We start from the raw sequence: 9,310 nt of genomic DNA on the forward strand, positions 1-9,310 counted from the left end.
TACCAAGTAGTTTTCTCTCTTCCTGTTGTTTTACTGGGGGTTAAAAAAAAAAAAGAAAAAGACAAGCAAAATTGTTAGACTGGAACCCAATGATGATGTTAGCAATTTTGATTGGAACCCAATGATGATGTTAGCAATTTTGATTGGAACCCCATGATGATGTTAGCAATTTTGATTGGAACCCCATGATGATGTTAGCAATTTTGATTGGAACCCAATGATGATGTTAGCAATTTTGATTGGAACCCAATGATGATGTTAGCAATTTTGATTGGAACCCAATGATGATGTTAGCAATTTTGATTGGAACCCCATGATGATGTTAGCAATTTTGCTTAGACGTTTTCCTTTTTCACTTAGCTTTGTGACTCGAGCTTTGATTATTATTATTATTCTACGTGCAGGTTATGCGATAAGGTAGCATACACATGTTTGCAAGATTTTCGGCTTCTGGGTGGGGGTTCCCAATCTCCCGTAGTTGGCGGGGATGTACTTGCTGTGTCTTTTATCCCCCTGTATCTGTTTTCCTAATTTCTTTCCGTCTTAGTCTTGGAATGAGATTACTTAGTTTTGTCCTGACCCTAGCTGGAGTCCTTGGCTGGGAGGGAAACAGTTGAATCTATAGTTTTGAGAGATGATATTTTTTTCCTTGTAAATCATCTCTCTATGTACTGTTATTTTTTTATTTTTAACATATGATTTGTAAACATTTGAGCGTATTCCTCTTAGTGGGATCTTGCGCTGGTGTCTGGGTGAGACTTTTAGGTGATCTCAAACTAAGTACACTGATGGTGTGCTCTTGGAATCTACACCTGTTCCTTATTTGAATACTTTTCCCCCGTTGTCTTACGTTTTCCTCAAGTCCTTTTAATTGTACATCTAGAATGGTTTTACGATCCAATTTTCTTCCTTTATACTGGCGCTGATATGACCTAAATGTGTTGCAAGCGCCGTAAAACCCTCCATAACAACTAAAACAACAAAAGGCCATTCTTGATGTTAGCAAATTTAGAAAATGGTATGAGTTATATTACAGCCATGGTTATCTTCCGCGGGATTTGGGGGTTTTCTCAGACATTTTCCTCTGATAAAAGCCAGGTCACGTGGTGGATCCGCGAAAAAAATCACTATTATGTTATCGTGTCTCGAGTCATTATCAGCTCCAGAGTTGCTTCCCTTAGTTAAATGCTTTCTGTTTGTTGCTGATGATTATGAGAAGTATTTTAGTTCCATGAATTGGACTGGATACGAATTTCATAATCTTTGTTATAAAATTGTATTGTATTATTATTATTATTATTATTATTATTATTATTATTATTATTATTATTATTATTATTATTATTATTATTATTATTATTATTATTATTCATCTGACGGTTTTAGACATTGAAGAATGAAAAAAATAAGACTTGAATATTTATCACTTGTTTTACTCACTACTCCCCCCCCCCCCCCCTGTTTGGTTGTTTTTGTTATGTGTCATATCAACCTACTTTTGTTATCATAATAATATTCAAATTCTGACTTTTTTATAGTCTATACTTTTACTGCTGACGTCTGGTGTGCTTTTTTTTATTTATTTATTTTTTTTTTTTTCAATTTTTGTTTTTGTTTCATCCTTTGTATGTAAAATATCAGGCTTGCCAATAGGATTAAATAGTCGTACCGTCACTTCCTTCCTAATGACGTATGTTAACTTAGTAACACTGGCTCTAAACTATCGGAACAATGGCGGACGCCGTATGAAACATTTCTCCGGCGAGCTTAAAAGCGTATCCAGAGGAAAAAAAACCCATCAATTTGATCATGTTTTGACTTTTACACATTCTGATCACAAGGCATATGAAAAGGGAATGAAAAGTTCTCGCCAGCATGAAGAATAAAAAGGAAAGATTTTCTTTGTTTAGAACCAAGATGGCCGCCGTTGCCGGGCGCGTGACATCAGACTACTGAATCCAATTAGGTATGAGCTATGCTTATATTTCTATTTATAGATAAGATAGTACGAAAATAGATATTTGTCGCAGCTCTTTTTGTTTTTGTTTTTAGTCCTCCATTTTAATCATTCATCCTCTCTAAATTTATATCAATCAGACGATAAACGGTCAAGGTTACTTCACATCGTTTTGCGTGTTGGTACGGGGTACATGGCTGGTGGATGTTTTGAGTATTTTACCTAGCATTAATAAGCAATTTCACGCAATTTGAGATATCTTACGTGAATATGAATTAAAAAAAAAAAAAAGAAATGAAGCTTGAACTAGAAGTGATATCTCAGCCAGCTGTTTTGATGGCTTGGTTGTGTATTTCTTTCTATCATAGCAATCCGGAACACAGTAATGAGACAGCAGTGCTGATGGTTTTCCTCGGATCCGCGGAAATCCGTGATTTTGGAGTCCAGAGGAGGAATTTCCTCCTTTTAAAAATTACATTTTTTTGACACAATGTGCGAGCAATGACAGAGTTGATGTGTGGTGGAACACACAGGTGCAGTTCCCACTCTCCAATAGTTAGCTAGAGTATCAATGATAGTCTATCATCTCAATTGCTTTAAAAGTGGGGTTAAGTGCAGTAAAGATTGGGCTTAAACTTAAAGGCAATCGTTCAACATTTTCCTACTTTTTCACTTTTTGTCATCATCAGCACTGAGACTGGGCAGTCCCACCTCCCTCCAAGATTAGGCGGGATGCCCCGACTGAATGGCTTGTCTCATCTCATGTTCTATGATTTTAATATATTTAATGTAAATGTTGCTGTTCGAAGCTCGAAGTAATAAATGATAAATTAAAATTGAATGTAAGCTTCAATTTCATATACAAAAAGAGAACATTTTCTTCCTTTTTACTGGCGCTGATATAACCTAAATGTGTTTCAAGCGCCGTAAAACACCTAAAAACAAAAACAAACAGATCCAGTGTTGGTAGTGGTAGGTTGGCAGGTCTGCAGTTGATTTGAAAACGATGTTGAGTAATTCAAGATGCATTGTGTACGGTTTGTTCCTATGACTTTGTTTTTTTTTTGTTTTTTTTCAATGAGCTTATTCTCGAAAGTGTCAGTGTAGCCCTTTCTTATGCCTTTTCCCCCATGCAACTCTTACAATTACAAGAGGATTTGAAACAAAAAATAAATATGAAATAATAAAATAAGGAAAACGAAATTATAAAATTTTTAATTTGTTTATTTACATGTATTTATTTTTTTTGCTTTTTTTTTGTTGTCGTGTTGTCCTACTTCCTATTTTTTCCCTTGTAAATCATCTCTCTGTTATGCACTGTATTATGTTTTCTTTATTGTATATATGATTTGTAAAACATTTGAGTGTATTCCTCTTAGGAAGTGGTTATTCAGTATCAGATACTGAATAGTGCTTTGCCACTATTCAGTATCCATAAGGAACTCTTTTTTATAGAGAGAGTGAAAAGTGCGACAATCTCGGTTGAATGGAAATGAACTGCTGACCTACTTCCAGATTGAACACATGCACTGACAGCCCGATTCAAAGCTGTAAAAATATTTTGATCGTAATTTTTTTTAAATTTCTGCTTTTATGCAATTAAAATAGTTCAAAATATCAAAATAAGAGTGGCATTCAAATCCATTTTTAAATGTCTAAATAGACATGATTAAATGTCACTAAGAGTTCAGTGACACCATGGCTTGGTGGCTATAAGCTGTTTGACTCTGAGTTTTAAGGTTCGAGAGTTCAAATCCCGGTAGGGGTAACTTTTTTTTTCCCATTATTTTTTTAAATTCCTTCTGTCTATTGATATTTTTTAAACTTTTGTTTTTATAATTTTATTTGCTTGTAATATACTTTAATGTTGATATTATACTATTGTACTTTTATTATTATTATTATTATTATTTATTATTATTATTATTATTATTATTATTATTATTATTATTATTATTATTGTTGTTGTAATCGTCATCATCACTATTATGATTATGATGATTATTTTTTTTTAATCAAGTAGTTGGAGTAATTTAATCAGTTATCGATTTATTATGAATATCTTTTATGTGTTATCATCTCGTTGTTGTTTTTCATTATTGTGCTCTTCTATTGTTCATTATTTTTTAAAATCTTGTTTTTTTTCTGTTTGTCTCATTTGTTGTTGTTGTTGTTGTTGTTGTTCTTGTTTTTTGTTTGTTTGTTTGTTTTGTCATCTAAGGCAAAACGGATTCATTATAAATATGTGGGCAGACTTTCTGCATTTTTTAATTGAGCGATGTACTTCCGTGAATTAATTGCCGTACTATATTAAAATTTACGTGATAATAATAAATAATAATAATAATAATAATAATAATAATAATAATAATAATAATAATAATAATAATAATAATAATAATAATAATAATCATTTAAATAGATACTGAATATTAGACTACAATTGACATCTATTTACTGAATACACGTGGTATTGTTAGGGGTGTTTCTTTTTTTACGAAACCTGCCAAAACACGCCGATACCCGACAAAGTTATGGAAGTAGGCAGCAGTGGGGAGTGAACCTGGGACTCAGGGAAGTGTACACCGTTGGGGAGTGAACCTGGGGCTGGGTTTCGTAAAAAAAAAAGCAATTACTTTTTTACGAAACCCGACAATATCCGACAAAGTTATGGAAAGAAAGTAGGCAACAGTGGGGGAGTGAACCGGAGATTCAGGGAAGTGTACACTATTGGGGAGTAAACCTAAGTCTATGGTTTTTTGGCGGATTTCGTAAAAAAGTAATTGCTTCATTCTCGTCTGGTACCCATCTCCCATAGTCCGGCTTCATTTCCCACTGGTATCCATCTTCCCTAGTCCCAGGTTCATTTCCACTGATATCCTCTTCTCACAGTCCCAGGTTCACTCCCAACCGGTGTGCACTTCCCTGAGTCCCGGTTCATTGCCCAATGGTGCCCACTTCCCATAACTTTTGAAAATTTCGGTAGGTTTCGAAATAAAAGTACATTCTGAGCTCACTGTAAACTGGAATCAGCCTTTCGCAGTCCCAGGTTCAATCCTCATCAGTGTCCAAATCCCAGATTCACTCCCCACTGCTGCCTGCTTCCCATAACTTTGTCGGGTTTTGGCGGGTTTCGTAAATAAGTAATCCCCCCTCCCCCTTGGTATTGCTTTTTTTTACAAAATCCAGAGTCCCAGGTTCACTCCCCACAAGTGTACACTTCCCTGAATCTCAGGATCACCCCCCACTGTTGCCTGCTTCAATAAGTTTGTCGGATATTGCCATGTTTTGTCGGTTTCGTAAAAAAAGTAATTGCTTTTATATGAAACTCGCTGAAACCCGCCGAAAACCAGAGTCTCAGGTTCACTCCCTACTGGTGTACACTTCCTTGAATCTCAAGTTAACTCCCCACTGTTGCCTACTTCCCATAACTGTCGAATATTGCCGGGCTTCGTAAAAAAGTAATTGCTTTTATGTGAAACTCGCTGAAACCTGCCGAAAACCATAGTCTCAGGTTCACTCCCCACTGGTGTACACTTCCCTGAGTCTCAGGTTCACTCCCCACTGTTGCCTACTTCTCACAACTTTGTCGGATATTGCCGGATTTCGTAAAAAAAGTAATTGCTTTTATGTGAAACTCGCTGAAATCCACCAAAAACCATAGTTTCAGGTTCACTCCCCACTGGTGTACACTTCCCTGAGTCTCAGGTTCACTCCACACTGTTGCCTACTTCCCACAACTTTGTCGGATATTGCCGGGTCTCATAATAAAGTAATTGCTCTTATGTGAAACTCGTTGAAACCCGCCGAAAACCAGAGTCTCAGGTTCACTCCCCACTGGTGTACACTTCCATGAATCTCAGGTTCACTCCCCACTCTACTTCCCATAACTTTCTCAGATATTGCCAGGTTTCGTCGGGTTTCGTAAAAGAGTAATTGCTTTTATATGAAACTCGCTGAAACCCGCTGAAAACCAGAGTCTCAGGTTCACTCCCCACTGGTGTACACTTCCCTTAGTCTCAGGTTCACTCCCCATTATTTGCCTACTTTCCATAACTTTGCCCCATTTTGTTGGGATTTGGCGCATTTTGTAAACAAAAAGTAATTGCTTTTTTTTTACAAAACCCGCCGAAACCCAGTCCCAGGTTCACTCCTCACTGGTGTTTACTTCCACGAATCTCAGGTTCACTCCCCACTTTTGCCTTCTACCCATAACTTTCTCGGATATTGCCAGGATTAGTCGGGTTTCGTAAAAAAGTAATTGCTTTTATATGAAACTAGCTGAAGCCCGCCGAAAACCGTAGTCTCAGGTTCACTCCCCACTGGTGTATACTTCACTGAGTCTCAGGTTCACTCCCCACGCTTTGCCGCATATTGTCGGGTATCGTAAAAAAAAAGTAATCCCCCCCCCCCACATTTTTTATTGCTTTTTTACAAAACCCAGAGTCCCAGGTTCACTCCTCACTGGTGTACACTTCCCTGAATCTCAGGTTCATCCCCTCCCCCCCCCCCCCCCCCTACACACACACACACACGCTGCTGCCTACCTCCCATAACTTTGTCGGATATTGCCGGGTGTCGTCGCGTTTCGTAAAAAGTAATTGCTTTTTATTACGAAACCCGCCGAAACCCAGTCCCAGGTTCACTCCCCACTGGTGTACACTTTTCTGAGTCCCAGATTCACTCCCACAGCTGTCCTCTTCCCATAACTTTGTCAGGTTTCGGAAGAAAAAAAACACCGTACAAAAACCACTATTCAGTGTCAGATACTGAATAGTGCAAAACCACTATTCAGTATCAGATACTGAATAGTACAAAAGCACTATTCAGTATCAGATACTGAATAGTGCAAAACCACTATTCAGTATCAGATACTGAATAGTGCTAGCCTTCCTCTTAGTGGGGATCTGTGCTTGTGTCTGGATGAGACTTTTAGTGATCTCAAACTGAGCACTTTGATAGAGTGCTCTTGGAATCTACATCTGATCCCCATTTGTTTCCAGTTCCCCCTCTAGGTGTGGTTCCGACCTCCCATAGTGGGCAGGGAGGTACATACTGTGTCTTCTATCCCCCTATGTCTGTTTTCCAACATGCTTTCTGTCTTTGTCTTGGAATGAGAATACTTGGTTTTGTTCTGGCCCTGGTCGGATACCCTGGCTGGGAGGGAAACAGTCAAATGTATAGTTAGTTTTGGGAGATTATATTTTTTTCCTTGTAAATTATCTCTCTGTTATGCACTGTATTATGTTTTCATTATAGTATATATGATTTGTAAAACATTTGAGTGTATTCCTCTTAGTGCTTGTTTCTGGATGAGACATTTAGTGATCTCAAACTAAGCACTTTGATAGAGTGCTCTTGGAATCTACATCTGATCCCCATTTGTTTCCAGTACCTCTATGTCTTACTGGGTGGGGTTCCTACCTCCCATAGTGGGCAGGGAGGTACTTATTCTCTCTTCTATCCCCCTATATCTGTTTTCCAACTTGCATTCTGTCTTTGTCTTGGAATGAGATTGCTTGGTTTTGTCCTGGCCTTGATCGGGGTCCTGGCTGGGAGGGAAACAGTCGAATGCATAGTTATTGTTTTGGGAGATGATATTTTTTTCCTTGTAAATCATCTCTCTGTTATGTATTATTATATTTGTTCTAATTTATATTGTAAGCATTTGAGTGTATTCCTCTTAGTGGGGCCGTGCTTGTGTCGGGATGAGACTTATTGGTGATCTCAAACTAAGAACATTGATGGTATGCTCTTGGAATCTACATCTGATCCCTATTTGTTCCCAGTTCCCCTTTGTCTTACTTTTTCTTGGATGCTTTAATTGTAATTCTAGAACTTTTTACTGTCCCATTTTCTTCCTTTTTACTGGCGCTGATATAACCTAAATGTGTTGCAAGCGCCGTAAAACCCTTAAAAACAAAACAACTCTATTTCTTACTTTTTCTTGGGTGCTTTAATTGTAATTCTAGATTTTTTCACTATCCCATTTTCTTCCTCTCTACTGGCGCTGATATAACCTAAATGTGTTGCAAGCGCCGTAAAACCCTTAAAAACAAAAACAAGACAAAGCATGTTGGAAAACATATAAGGGGATGGAAGACACAGTAAGCCTGGATGGGGTTCCTGACCTCCGATAATGGGCAGGGAAGCACTTACTGTGTTTTCCAACATGCTTTCTGTCTTTGTCTTGGATGAGATTACTTGGTTTTGTCCTGGCCCTGGTCGGATACCTTAGATGGGAGGGAAACAGTCAAATGTATAGTTAAAGAGTTTTGGGAAATTATATTTTTTGTCTTGTAAATCATCTCTAGCTCTGTTATTGTTATGCACTGTATTGTTTTGTTTACACATTATATATGATTTGTAAACATTTGAGTGTATCCCTCTTAGTTGGGACCTATGCTTGTGTTTGGATGAGACTTTTAGGTGATCTCAAACTAAGTAATGTACTTTGATATTGTGCTCTTGGAATATACATCTGTTTCCTATTTGAACCAATTCCCTTGCTCTTACCTTTTACTTTTATTGGGTGCTTTCATTGTAATTCTAGAACTTTTTCCTATCCCATTTTCTTCCTTTTTACTGGCGCTGATATGACCTTAATGTGTTGCAACTGGGTGGGGATCCTGACTTCCCATAGTGGGCAGGGGGGTACATACTGTGTCTTCTATCCCCTTATGTCTGTTTTCCAACTTGCTTTCTGTCTTTGTCTTGGAATGAGATTACTTGGTTTTGTTCTGGCCCTGGCCGGAGTCCTAGATGGGAGGGAAACAGTCAAATGCATAGTTATTGTTTTGAGAGATGATATTTTTTCCTTGTAAATCATCTCTCTGTAATGTATTATTGTTATTTTAATGTATAATGTAGGCATTTGAGTGTATTCCTCTTTGTTGGATTTTGTGCTTGTGTCCGGATGAGACTTAAAGGTGATCTCAAACTAGGTGCATTGGTGGTATGCTCTTGGAATCTACATCTGATCCCTATTTGTTCCCAGTTCCCCTATGTCTTACTTTTTCTTGGGTGCTTTAATTGTAATTCTAGAACTTTTTACTGTCCCATTTTCTTCCTTTTTACTGGCCCTGATATGACAATAATGTGTTGCAAGCGCCGTAAAACCCTTAAAAACAAACAAAACATATTTTTGTTATAAATATATATTGGTTTGTAAACATTTGAGTGTATTCCCCTGGATGGGGTTCCTTACCTCCCATAGTGGACAGGGAGGTACTTACTGTGTCTTCTACTTCTATGCCCCTGTATCTGTTTTCCAACATGCTGTCAGGTGATATTACACATTTTTTTTCTGACAGAGACCTCGCTGTTAACGGCCAGGTACTCATTTTACACCTG

This window comes from Berghia stephanieae, chromosome 4 (genome assembly GCF_034508935.2).
Source record: "Berghia stephanieae isolate SIO BIC M18660-M18661 chromosome 4, UCSD_Bste_1.3, whole genome shotgun sequence".
NCBI classification, from domain to species: Eukaryota; Metazoa; Mollusca; class Gastropoda; order Nudibranchia; family Aeolidiidae; genus Berghia; species Berghia stephanieae.